The sequence below is a fragment of the Podarcis muralis genome, chromosome 1 (assembly GCF_964188315.1).
Source record: "Podarcis muralis chromosome 1, rPodMur119.hap1.1, whole genome shotgun sequence".
In the NCBI taxonomy this organism is placed as follows: domain Eukaryota; kingdom Metazoa; phylum Chordata; class Lepidosauria; order Squamata; family Lacertidae; genus Podarcis; species Podarcis muralis.
In genome coordinates, this window is record NC_135655.1 from 37,927,420 (window position 1) to 37,941,656 (window position 14,237).

Consider the following 14,237-nt stretch of genomic DNA (forward strand, 5'->3'; position numbering starts at 1 on the left):
TTGCTTTAGAGCCCCAGCACAGCATAGGACAGAATGATTGGGTAGGTAGACTAATTAGAAGAAAGCTCTTTCTTCGCAAGCCCCAGGCAGAGCACATTTTCCTTGAGTTATAAATTCAGAGTGGGACTCTGGTGATTCTTGGCCTGATTCACACATTCTAGTTTGGGGGTGTACCTGGAAAACGTACGTGTAAAATATATTACTGCATATGACAAAAGTAAGGTTGCAAAAGCATGTATATTTTACAGGGTACCCTGGGCAGCGAGCTTGCATTGGCTACAACATCCTAATGAGCCTTCGTTCTGGAACAAATGCAGGTCTGTCACCACATAATGTGATATCCAGGAGAGAGGTCTTCATTGCCAAAAGCAACCCAAAGAAGCAATTCAGTTTCCCTTAGCCTCCTCTCTCTAGCTACGTCTAATACACTAAACTGAAATTCAGTTAGAACTGAGCAGAAATGCATTGAAATTGCAGTTTTTACAACGGAGCAGCAAAAATGTTCATACCACCAAGATTAATGACCTCTTATCCAAAACCTCCACAAAATGGCTGTGGATTTCGCAGGAATTCCACACCAGAATGTGATCATAGAAATAATACGCTGGCCTTGTGTACAAGATTGTGGTTCCCCCTAGTGGGTGATTTATCTGAATCCAAAGCTGCAACCCTTAAATAAAACAACAAAAAAGTAAGTTTTGTTGAAATCAATGGCTCTTGCTTCTAAGTAATATGATCAGGAACAGATCAAAGTTCCAACTTCTTCCGCCTCTGGAAAATATTTCCTCCATTGAGATTTAACTGGGAGAGTCCTGTAGCTTCAATGCTGACCCCCCCCCCCCCAGTAGTTGATTTCACATATATTATTTAGAGTCGCTTTACACATTATATTTTGGGAGTGGGAGTTCCTTCCACAGAACCTGTTTGAATTGTTCCTCTTAAAACCACAAGCTACCTTATACTAGGAATGGGAGAGAAATTCAGTTCAGTTCACAGTTAAAGCTCTGTATATTTAATTTTCACTTTCCAAAACATGATGAGACCCAAAACAGCCATCCTACAAAACTTGCACTTTCCCAAATTTTGCAATGCAGCTCTCCAACCAACAAATATTTATAAAAATGCAGGTACTGGGCAACAGAGTGCATAAAAATGAATGAAATAGTAAAAATAATATACAAAATATTGGAATAAATTGCTTGCAAAAATGTGTACATATGTCAAAGTTGCCTGCAAGAATATGTTTATCAGAAGCCATTCACATGCAAATTTTGAAGAATATTCACGAGGATTTTTTAAAACGAAAATTCACAAGTTGCTGCAGAAATGTGGAGAAGTTAAATTAAGATTGGAGAAAGGAGGAATTGAAAGAACCAAAACTGACTGATCCATCCATACTATACGAATTCTGACCATTGGTAATGTACAGGGCTGGCCCAAGACATTTTGGCACCTGAGGCAAAATGGCGCCCAGCCCACCACCAGAGGAAAAGGGGTGAGTGAAGATCTATACCAGGAACAAGGGGGGCGGGGTAAAGATCTACATTGGAATCTATTCCCCCTGTGGATCCTGGGTGACCTTTCATCATGGGTGGGTGGGGCCAGCCCTGGTAATTTAGCTCAGTAATGTCTACTGGAAATTGCTCTTCAGGGTTTCAGATAAGGATTTTTTCCCTCCTCAATTCTAACTGGAGATGTCAGGAATTGTACTTGGGCTATTTTGCATGCTAAGCATGTGCTCTACCACTGAGTCATGACTATCCCATGTTATTTTAAGCCAAGCAAACCTAAGTAAATGACTGCAGCTTCTAGAATTCACACCATATGAATTAAAGAGGACACCGTGCTTGAGTTATAATTATTTTAAGCAACTCTCAAGTCACTGTAGAAACTAAACTGATTGCAAATGCAGTGTATTAGCTATAGATATTGGAAACAAGTGTACCTAATCTAATCTCTTTCTTCTGTATAATAGAATACATCTGTAGCTGCCTTCTCCCCCCTCTGAGCTCTCTGTTGTTTCACTGAATAATAACTTGTAAACAAACTTGTAGCCCAGGGTAGGAAGCTCAGAAATTAATTCTTGATCACTGGCTCCTTGTACGAGGCACGTGACCCTTAATTTTGTCGACCGGGTTCTATTAAAAAATGAATAAATGAACTGCAGCAAGCAGGTAAGCTAAAAGGCAAATCAGTGACAAGACCATCCTTTATGTAAAGCTATGTATCTTCATTGTGTAGTCAGGCACTGAACAAAAGAAGAGTCATATTCCTCAATGGCTGGAGAATATTTCCCTCCCACTCAGCAGCTTAATTTCTAATCTTACTGGTCTTACTGGTGCTGAATCATGGGTCTATTCCTTCCAAGTTTGTGTGTATTTTTAAAAAAGAAATAATGAAAAGTCTTTGTTTAAGTTTTACACATGTAAAATTCATGCACTTTCAAAACATAAAATGCACATTTTAAACTGTACAAAAGATGTATATTATGTATACATCTTTTAAGTAAAATATGCAATTTTTGTGTGCAGTTACTAGACACCAAAAATGCATTACAAAATCCAGAAAAAGTTTGCAATCTACTTTGAAGTTGCATTTGGAGCCACAATCAAGTTTGGGAGCATCAGCTCAGGCTGTTGTTGTTTAGTTGTGTCCGACTCTCCGTGACCCCATGGACCAGAGCATGCCAGGCACTCCTATTTTCCACTGCCTCCCGCAGTTTGGTCAAACTCACGTTGGTAGCTTTGAGAACACTGTCCAACCATCTCGTCCTCTGTCTTCCCCTTCTCCTTGTGCCCTTAATCTTTCCCAGCATCAGGGTCTTTTCCAGGAAGCCTTCTCTTCTCATGAGGTGACCAAAGTATTGGAGCCTCAGCTTCAGGATCTGTCCTTCCAGTGAGCACTCAGGACTGATTTCCTTAAGAGACTCTCAAGAATCTCCTCCAGCACCATAATTCAAAAGCATCAATTCTTCAGCGATCAGCCTTCTTTATGGTCCAGCTCTCACTTCCATAAATCACTACTGGGGAAACCATAGCTTTAACTATATGGACCTTTATCGGCAAGGTGATGTCTCTGCTTTTTAAGATGCTGTCTAGGTTTGTCAACACTTTTCTTCCAAGACTGCTGTTGTTCCATATCCAGTTCTAACTGTCAGCTCAGGCTAGTCCACCACAAAAGGTGGACCAAAATAATAATAATCCTCCTCCATCACTAATGGTAAGAACCATAAACTGGCCAAAGGTAAAACACTTAAGGCAGGAACCTTTGGACCTCCAGATTTGGCTGAACTGTAACTCCCATTAGCACTAGAAGAGAAAGCCAATAACCAAGGGTGATGGCAGTTATAGTTTCAGCAACATCTGGAGGACCAGAGTTTCCCCACATCTGACTTAAGTGATGTAACTCATATTGAAAGATTTTTGGCAGAAGGTAACTGAAACGATGAACAGAACTGTACGGAACAACCTTACATTTACAGAGCAAAATATCCTATTGAATTATATACCTAGCACATGAAACCTTACAAAAGGACAATACGAGTGGATTCTTGGTGCCTTTACCACCGCAAAAAGACTGATACTGATGAATTGGAAAAATAAAAATGTGGCTCCCTTCTACGATTGGATTGAAGACTTACACAAACTTGCAACATATGAACAACTTGCGTATAAACACAGACTTGCAATGGACAAATTCAACGATATTTGGAATTTATTCTTACAAATACAGTAATAGGTTAAGATCTGGTGAAGTACAATAACAACCTTGTAAAGTATACAGTTTTGGGTTTTTCCCCTCCCTCCTTTATTTTCCTTTCTAGGCGGGTTCTGTATCTCTTTTTTCTTTTCTCTCTCTTTTATTTACGTCTCACCATGTTTAGCGCACATAGAATAATGTACTTTTTGAACTTTCAATAAAGATGTTTATAATAAAAAAGGACTCTTTGCCTGGAATCTAATGCAAGAAAAACTGCTTTGGTGTTAACTATCTTCTAATAGGAGTCTTCTTTTTTTGCTTCTCCTACATTAGGGGTGGTGAACCTTTTTTTCTGCTGAAGGACACAATTTCTCAGGTGCAATCTGTTGGGACCACATGCCTGCAGAGGATGGGGCCGATACTACCTCTCCATTGCATTTTTTTCTGCCATCTCACTCTCTCCCCTCCCTCTCTCTCTCCTTAGAACCACAGAACTGTAGAGTTGGAAGGGACCCAAAGAGCCATCTAGACCAACCCCTTGCGATTCTTACATTTGAGGGATTACGACGGAGAGACGTATTGTTCATGATAGATGTCAAATTTGGTCACTCTGTGTGTTTCTGCTTTCCCTCTCTAGTTTTTCTTCCTCACTCTTCTCTCACTCTGCCTACCTCCCCCCCCCCCATGAAATCAGCAGAGCCAAGGCCACAGGTTGCCCGTTGCTGCCCTGTGCTCTAATTGGAAAATGTATAAATAAAACAAGACACCATATGTCTCCAGTCTTCTCTCATCCAAAGAAAACAAAACCCTGTGGTGCTATTCCTGGACAGAAACATACCTGTATAATAAGACAGAATGGAATGGCTTGCATTAGATTCCTCCCTTACACAGCTGTAAGTGGGAATGTTTCTCCTTTGAAAGGTGTCAAAAATTAGGTCAAAAATGAATTGCTTCATACAGTTAAATATAAAAGTTAGAAAACATGGGCATGAAGGAAAATATTCAGGGCTTGATCCAGAAGTATGTGCATGAAGCATGAAGCTGCCCATGCATTGCAGTGCCTCAGTTTGAGCTTCTAGCTGCCTAACAGATGGCTGAGGAAATAAGCTTTTTAGCAGAGCCAGTCACCTGTCTGGGAGAGATGATGGGCCTAAGTCCAAGTTCTCCTCTCACTTTCCCCCCTAACTGTGAAGGGGAATAAAAAGAAGAATGGTGACTTCAGTTCCTAAGACTACCAAAACAAAACAAAAAGGAACAAAAAACATTCACAAGTTTGGTGCGCAGGAGATTATTCCTGGGCCTGAGTCAGAATCCTTTTGCACAGTCCCTACTACTGGATGTGGTCGGGAATGAACGCATGCTATAGTTTTGCACATGTCCTCATCCACACTACTCTCACAAGGAATCCTGGGAAATGAAGTTTATTAAGGGTGCTGAGCTGGCACAGATACAATTTCAAGTACACCTGACCAACTACGTCTCTTCGTGAGATAGCACAGCACCCATTTAGGCTCACACCGTGATCTTGACCTGAAAAAGCACTGCGCAGGTCTTCTGCTTCCCTTCCTCCAATACATGGCAGAGAACTTTTTAATCCCTCTGCCTTGCTTACTGGGCTCTGGGAAATTCATGCGAGGTCTCCTGTGAGATCTTAGATTACCCTTCCGGGTGGGGGATCCCACTCTTCAACCACTTTTTATTTTAAAAAATGGCAATCCGTGTAAAGCTGCGATCACATAAATGAAATAAGCATAGGATGTGAATTACCTGTATAGAAACAGATGTGTCTTGAAGAGCAGCATTAATTTTAGATGCTGTCTTCCCTGGTCCATAGCTATTAATGGGATGGAAGGGATTAAGAACTTAACGTAGGCAACTCCTACATTCCAGTGCATTTTTGTCATTTATACCAAACCAAACTAGGTCATTTATACCAAACTTCAGCTCTAGTATATGCAAATCTGGAAGACACAAATGGAAGGTTTTCTTGCTGCCCTGATAGTTTGAAAAAGAGTTTTGTTTTTAAAAGAACGGAATAGATTTTCACCAGCGTTCAGATGACAGGATCAATACAACCAAAAACTAAATCTATAAACTTAATTTTGTTCTCAAGCCCTAAAAGTTAATCCAAAATATTAAGGAAAACATAAAAAAAAGACTGGGTCACTAACAGCTTTTATAAACGAGTGTAGTGACAGATTAAATGGAAGAGCCCCATGATTCCATCAAATAAATAAGTCCTTGACATCCTTTTAGTCTCTGACTAAAACCATATGCATGATACTTGTAAGTAGAGATATATTATCAATACTCTCTCTCTTTTAATAAAAAAAGAGAACATTTATGCGAACCGTGTCAACCATGTTTTAAAAACATCTTTCAAAAGACGGGAAGCATGATATGTATAATTAGGCAAGATTGCTTCTCATCTTATAGTTACATTTGTCATTTCATATGTGACAGGCCCGGATTTATAACCTAATTATAAACCGTACTATGCAGCCCAACACAGCATATATGGATCCCAATTGAGTTTAATTCTTTGCTATATTACCACGTTATGCAATATAATGGTGTTTTTGTCCTATTCGGTATAGTTGTTGTTGAACTGTAATGACGTTAATTACCCACCGAGGACTTCTAAACGTGTTGAACTGTAATGACTTTAATTACCCACCAAGGACTTTTAAATGTGTAACCCAATGAACTGTCGCTCAGAATTAAAATGCATGTGTATCCACTTGTTATATGTGACGTTATTTAAGATCTACTTTTAACCGTCCGTATATCATCCAAGTTGTCTTAACAGGACCATCATATCAGAAGTGAAAAGCAGCAATTTTATTTTGTTGCTAATCTATTTATTTATGAAAAAAACACAGTGGTACCTCAGGTTACATACGCTTCAGCAGCGGCGTAGCGTGGGTTGTCAGCACCCGGGGCAAGGCAAGTAATTTGCGCCCCCTAACCTGCCGCCGCTGCCAGCTTCTTCTTGCTGCTGCCTGGGCTGGGGTATTTACGGTAAGGTAGCCACGGCGGCAGGTCCATGTCAGGTGATCTGAGGCGAGTTGCCGCTGGCGCTGGCGCTGCCGCCCATACGACACCGCGTGCCCGGAGGAGGAGGGCAGAGAGGCGAGGAAAATGCAACATGGCCCAGCAGTTGCAGCAGCAGTGGCGGCGGCAGGGCTGTGAGGAGGGGCTGCCTGGCGCGCCCTCCGCGGCCCTGACGCGCGGGGACCGCGGCGAGTGCTGAGAGCCGCTGCCAGCTCGTCGGTTCCGCGAGACATGGGGCTCTGCTACAGCCCTGCGCCCGAGGCTCTTCGGCGACTCCGGAGGCGGCGAGCGCCCCCCCCCCCCAGATGTTGTGCCTGGTGCGGCCGGGCCCCCCTGCACCCCCACGCTATGCCACTGCACTTCAGGTTACATATGCTTCAGGTTACAGACTCCACTAACCCAGAAATAGTGCTTCAGGATAAGACCATTTGTTTCAGGATGAGAACAGAAATCGTGCTCCAGTGGTGCGGCAGCAGCAGGAGGCCCCATTAGCTAAAGTGGTGCTTCAGGTTAAGAACAGTTTCAGGTTAAGAACGAACCTCCGGAACGAATTAAGTACTTAACCCGAAGTACCACTGTATTTCTGTACTGCTATTCATTAAAAAAACAACCCAGAACAGTTTATAACAATTATACATACAACTATACAATAAAAGCCACATTAGAATGTTAAAATAAAATAAAAACTGATATGGAAATACATATTTTGATAGCCTCCTAAGCCTTTATGGAATATAAAAGTTTTCAACAGGTGTTTAGAAGTTGAAACCGAATCAACGCAATAGGGTCATGTATGGCACATTGATTAATGTTGGTGCTATTTGGCAGGGGAAAATATTTTTTGGCCATTATGGGCCATGTTTGAGTTTCAAAACTTTACCTTGAATTTATTTTGAAAATATTATGCTCTACGCTTGTGCTACTAGAGATGTCTAATTTCATTCTCTATCCTTCCTACCACAGTTGGGCTCTATGTTTGAGGAAGGCCTTGGCAAGAAATATTCTTTTCTGTTCAGTTTTTAGTGATAATTTGTGACAGGTCTGATATATCCCCAAATTCCTCTAAGCTCGCCTGCTTTCTTTCTCCCCTGCTGTCCCCCCCTTGTACCTGCCTGTAAAGTGTAGTCTTTGCAGGTGTTCACTGTTTAATTTCATTGTGGGTGTCATAGCAGGCTCAAGTGTCCCGATTTAATCAGGACAGCCTGAATTTACAGAAGCTGCCCCGGCTTCTGATCCCAATCGGGGATGCTCTGATTTTCCCAGAGGCTGTTCCAGGCGGCGCCATGTCTCCCAGCATTGTGGGGTGTAGGGCAACCTGCCCGAAGCCACTTGAGACCACTGAACAAAAGGCCGAAGACAGCAAAGGTAAGAGATAGGAGGGAAGGAAGGGGTGATCGGGTGGGCAAGGAAGGGATCAGCAGCAGGGAGGGGGCGAACGACAGAGATGGGGGTGGGGGTGCCCCAGATTTTTCTTGCAGAATGTTGGGGCGTATGCCATAGTTCCAGATGGGTCTTGACAAAGAGCTACACTGAGATGTTGTCTGGGGGATGTAGTTTGGGGTGGGTTGTTGCTGTTGGTATTTTGTATCTTTATTTTAGATTGTGTTGTGATTTATGAGGAAATTGTTCAGTTTGGTTGTGTATTTTTGAACCTGAATGTCGAAGCAGTCATAATTTATATGAATTTGATGGCCTTCCCAGTTCATGGATTGGAGGTGAAGCTCTTTCAGAATTGCCTATCCAAGCAGCTGTTAGACAACAATAACTCATTTTGTTTTAATTGGGTTTCTCCTCTCCACTTTATACAGTGGTGCCTCGCAAGACGAAATTAATTCGTTCTGCGAGTTTTTTCGTCTTGCGAAGCACGGTCAAGTCGCAACTGCACCTCTTCAAGCGGTTTTAAGAAAAAGCAAACAAACTTGCAAGACGTTTTCGTCTTGCGAAGCAAGCCCATAGGGAAATTCGTCTTGCGAAGCAACTCAAAAAACGAAAAACTCTTTCGTCTTGCGAGTTTTTCATCTTCCGAGGCATTCGTCTTGCGAGGTACCACTGTAATCCGCTGAGTAGTTAGGGTGTATTCTTAATGGTCTCGTTTGTGGCTAGCCACCTCTACACTCACTTTTTTTTCAGGCTCTCTGATTCGCTACTGCCATGGACATAGGATAAATAAAAAAATCCCAGGCAGATTGATCTCCAAACTCTAAATTTCATGCTCTCTGTGTGCGGAGAATCCTATCTTGTATTGGGGAAAGTTTTTTGAATAAATGATCTTTGGGTATCTACCAAGCATATTTTTCTATTGTTTCTCAGTCAGTTAAAAATCAGACTCAGTTAATCAGTGACCTGCCTCCCACCAAAGAACAAATAAAATAATTCAATCAACAGTAGGATCAATTCATCCAATCGTGTCTCTTCAGTTTTTAAGTCATGAATATAGAATTGATTAATTCATTCTCCAAGGCTTGAAATTTGAGGCTAATTTGATAACAATAAACCAGTAATGATAACTGTTAGTTATCTGTATATTGAGTACATTGATGCTTAGAGGGCTAAACCTGGAAATTCATGGTGAGATTTTTTTACCGGTAGCTTCCTGGTATGCAACTCAAGGCTCTTCACTCCTATGCTAGGCACTATAAAAGACAAACGAGATTTATTTATTTGTTGGCTTGCTTGCATATTTATTTAACAAATGATCTGTTTCTTCCCATGCACGCTTGTGCATGAACTTGTAAATGAACAGCTGAGGGCAGAAGGCATTGTTTTGTGTGAGGACGGTGGCACTACAATCTCCTTCTAATCTGCTTGTTTCACATGAGTACTAAAACTGCATTTCATTTTTTATTGTTTCGTTTAGAACTCCGATTACCAGGGACTCTGGTGGCCATTTTTATGATCCTGCTGCCCTCTTTGGTTACATACTCTATTGAAAAGGATCCGCTGCAGCTGTGTAACAACATGTTTTATTCATTTCCCCTAATACTACTCATCCTAGCAGGATTATTCATAGTGTTCTGTGGTGATTTCATTTCCAGCTTCACTAATTTTGTCTTAATATTAATTTTTGAGCATATTATTCCTGTTCTACCAGAACTATCAATTTATTTACTTTGCTCCCACACCAACAAAGCTGCTGATTCCTTCTCTAACTTTCCTTCTTTCTTTTTAGCTTTTTTCAATATTGGCTAAAAACAACAACATGGGATGGATGTTTGTGACGGCATCACCTGATGGTTATGACCATTTTAAAATGTCCTGCTGTATTCCTCAGTGGGCCACACATAGTCCCAGTTTGCACAGAGCACTAAGGCAAGCCTTGACTTAGTGCATATAAGCAAAATTGCAGAATCCCAGACAGAAGATTATGACTGCTGCCCTCATCTTCTGATCCTGCAGCTGTGCTGCCTGGGACTAAGCCGTGGTTTGACCTAGCATTATCTCTGAACCCAGGCCCGTGATTTGTCTTACTCCAGACAAACCATGAGCTGTAACTACATTGCCTATAAGTAAAACCTTTAAAACCACAGAGAAAGCAAGTGAAAACCCCTAAATGCATGCACCATTTACTAAGTGACCCAGTTCTCACATAATGCTAAGCCATATCGTGCAGGTTTCCAGAGAGAAGATTGTGGTCATTGCAGTTCTTTTCCAGTCCTGCTGGTGCTACACGACATAGGGCCAAGTCTATGTCCGAACCTGGGCTCATGGTTTGCTTCATTTCAGAAAATGCATGAGCTGTAACCAAGTTTGTCTTTATGTACAGTGGTACCTCGGTTCTCAAACGACATCTGTTCCAGAAGCCCGTTCAGCTTCGAAAACATTCGAAAACCGAGGTGTGGCTTCCCATTGGTTGCAAGAGCTTCTTGCACTCAGCGGAAGCTGCATCATATATTCGGGTTCTGAGGAACGTTTAAAAACCAGAGCACTTCCGGGGTTTTGGTGTTTGGGAGCCAAAACAGTTGAGAACGGAGCCGTTCCCAGTTCCGAGATACCACTGTAGTAAGAATATTGATGGATATGCTCAGTGCTTTTTTTCTTAAAAAAATGTTTAGAGCTACTCTCATTTTGACTCAAGAAAATCACCATTTTATAGTTCAAATCAGGGAAAATGTTGATTAACCAACAACCTGTTGTGCATATAATCAGTAGATGTGCAGATGCTCTTGGAGAACAGTTGTGTGTAGTTTTGAAAAGGACAGCTTCTACAAAAAGGCACCCCTGAAACTGAGCTTTGTTTTCAGGTAAAATTCTGTACTGCAGGCAACACCCAAGCTAGAGCGCCATGTATGCTTTAATGCATGCAAGAATGGTTATTATGAGTGGACTTGCCCAATTAAATCAGAAGGGTAGTAAGAAATAGGTATGCATGAATATTGCTTTGAGTTCAGCTTGTACTTCCCAGCCAGGATGCAGAAGACCTCATGTGTACTACTTCCTCCCCCCCTTTTTCTTTTGTACATTTAACAGATTGTACAGATTTTTTACCAAATCTGTGTTAAGCAAAGCTCTGAATGATTATTCCACCCAGCTAGCTATTTGTGAAATATGTGCCACTCCTTTTTCATTTTTATTTTTTTTAGGTAAATTCATTTTGCTCTGCAACATTTCACAAATGGTTTTTGAAAACTCTGTGTTCCCTTTAGGCTCTTACATATTGAACAAAATTCAGGTATATTGTGGTTTGTCTGTTCTGGACCTTTAGAGACGCACTGAGGTAAGTGTTTTAAAATGCAAAATAGGCTCAGTCAAAACCTGCACTCTGAGTAGTTTTACTTTGTCCCTCAATCTGCATGAAATCACTAGGAAAATCACCTCAGATTTGGGGGTTTGGTGTCACTATTATGTCATTATTATGCAGATGGTACTCAAGTCACCTTGAACTCTTCTGAGAAAAAGCAGAATATCTTAAATAATAACGTGGTTTCCTGCACACATGAGTGCGTCCAGTGAACCAGGTTTCTAGCTTATATTTCTATCCATCTGGTCACCATATTTGAAACAGAGTATGAAAGTTAAATATCACTTCACAAGAATCAAAGATGCTAAACCAGGCCCATTAAAATAACATTAAACAGCACACTTTGATGTTCATATCAAAGATATTTAATTGCTGTTTAGAGTTTAATTTGAGAAGTCCACACACAGAATGTGAAATGCTGATTAATAGTCAAATAGACCTTGCCTAGTGACAGCAAAAAAGTAGGTCAAGGGATGTAAAGAGGCCTCACTTGTCTGTTACAAACCCTTTACTATTAGACATCCCCAAGTGTGTCCCCAAAGGAAGCCAGATTGTGCATTCAAAATAAATTGCGTAGAAATTAATGCTGAATAGATTCCTTCTCTGTACATGGCAATGAAACATTTGGATGGAATTTTCCATGTACACAACCGGCATGCGCACCTGGGGTACTCCACCTCGGTGGAAAGAAAGGGGTTTCCTTTTTGAGGTTCACCTCTGTTCACACAGCAGAGATTCTTGGCCCTAATGTATAAACATTATCATTCTGCAGCATCTGGAATGTACAACAAACCCTGTACATCCCATCAAATTGTGCAGTAGCTGCAAAATGTAAGAAAAGCCTACCTGTCATTTGTTTTTGTCTCTCTCCCCTTTCAAATATATGATCCTTCACATAAACAAAAGTGAATTAGTTCACATTAGCAGCTATCAGTGGTAAAAACAATGCATTAAAAATAATCACCTAAAACAATGTTTTCTAACCAGCTGCTAAACCAAGTAATGTATTTATTTTATTGCGCATTTGCATAATAGGGCAAACGAGAAAGTCTCTCTAACAGATGTGGTGGTGGCGGGGAAATTTGATTACTGGCCTCTGTTATTAATCACTGCACAAATCTTAAATGATTTGTTTCTACAGTCTGATCAATTTACATCAGAGCACTTGCATTTGTGCACACAACGTGGAGATAAAACATCTGTTCACACCTTCGCTGGCAGCATTGATTTTCTTATCAGGCTTGAGGTTCTGCAGTAAGTGAGGCACGGGAGAATTCACCCAGAGACTGACAACTTTGAAAAGGAAGATTCACTGTTAGCACTGAGAATAATTCATAGCTGAAAGACATTTTACCCAGCCAGTAATACCTATATTGTGCTTATTAGTTGGTCTCTTGAAAGCAGCCACTACAGGGAAGGGAACTCTATAATTGGTCTTGAAATTTCAGCCAATTAAAGTCGGGATATACAGGCATAGATAAAAAATGTGTAAAATTATATATGTTGATATGCTTTATTGCTGAATACTTCATATTTCATTTGCTCACACATACATGCACACATATGACAGACTATTCACAGATAAGCATCCATAATATATTTGGGTGACATTGCAGGCATTTTGTTATATGAAATATCTTTATTAGGTTCTAGGTTCCTTTTAATATGACATTAACATTTTGGAGACGCGGGTGGTGCTGTGGGTAAAAGCCTCAGCGCCTAGGGCTTGCCAATCGAAAGGTCGGCGGTTTGAATCCCCATGGCGGGGTGTGCTCCCATTGCTCGGTCCCAGCGCCTGCCAACCTAGCAGTTCGAAAGCACCCCCGGGTGCAAGTAGATAAATAGGGACCGCTTACTGGCGGGAAGGTAAACGGCGTTTCCGTGTGCGGCTCTGGCTCGCCAGATGCAGCTTTGTCACCCTGGCCACGTGACCTGGAAGTGTCTCTGGACAGCGCTGGCCCCCGGCCTCTTGAGTGAGATGGGCACACAACCCTAGAGTCTGTCAAGACTGGCCCGTACGGGCAGGGGTACCTTTACCTTTAACATTTTGGAGGGTAAGCAAGGAATGTAACTGTTTGAGGGATTTGATCAATCAGTCGTAATGTGTCCTTATAAATAAAGCAATATTCTAGACAAAATATGCATTTTTCATTATTATTATTATTATCATTCAAAATTTATATACCACTTGTTTGTAAAAAGAAAAAAAACTCTAAACAGTTTAGGCAAAGTTAAAGGACCCCTGACAGTTAAGCCCAGTCGTGAACGACTCTGGGGTCGCGGCGCTCATCTCGGTTTCGCCGAGGGAGCCGATGTTTGTCCACAGACAGTTTTTCTGGGTCATGTGGCCAGCATGATTAAGCCACTTCTGGTGAAACCAGAGCAGCGCACGGAAATGTCATTTACTTTCCCTCCAGAGCGGTACCTATTTATCTACTTGCACTTTGACATTCTTTTGAACTGCTAGGTTGACAGGAGCTGGGACTGAGCAACGGGAGCTCACCCTGTCGCAGAGATTCGAACCACAGACCTTCTGATCGGCAAGCCCTAGGCTCAGTGGTTCAGGCTTAGTGGCTCAGCGCCACCCTTGTTCTGGCTAAGCAGTTTACAACAATATAAAATTTAAAAAATTAAAATGATTAATAAAGACAGTTACTTTTAATACCTGTTTCATATGTAATGATATGTATATGTAAGGGATACTTTCTAATGTTGATTCATGAATTCTAAACTGAGAGTGGGTATT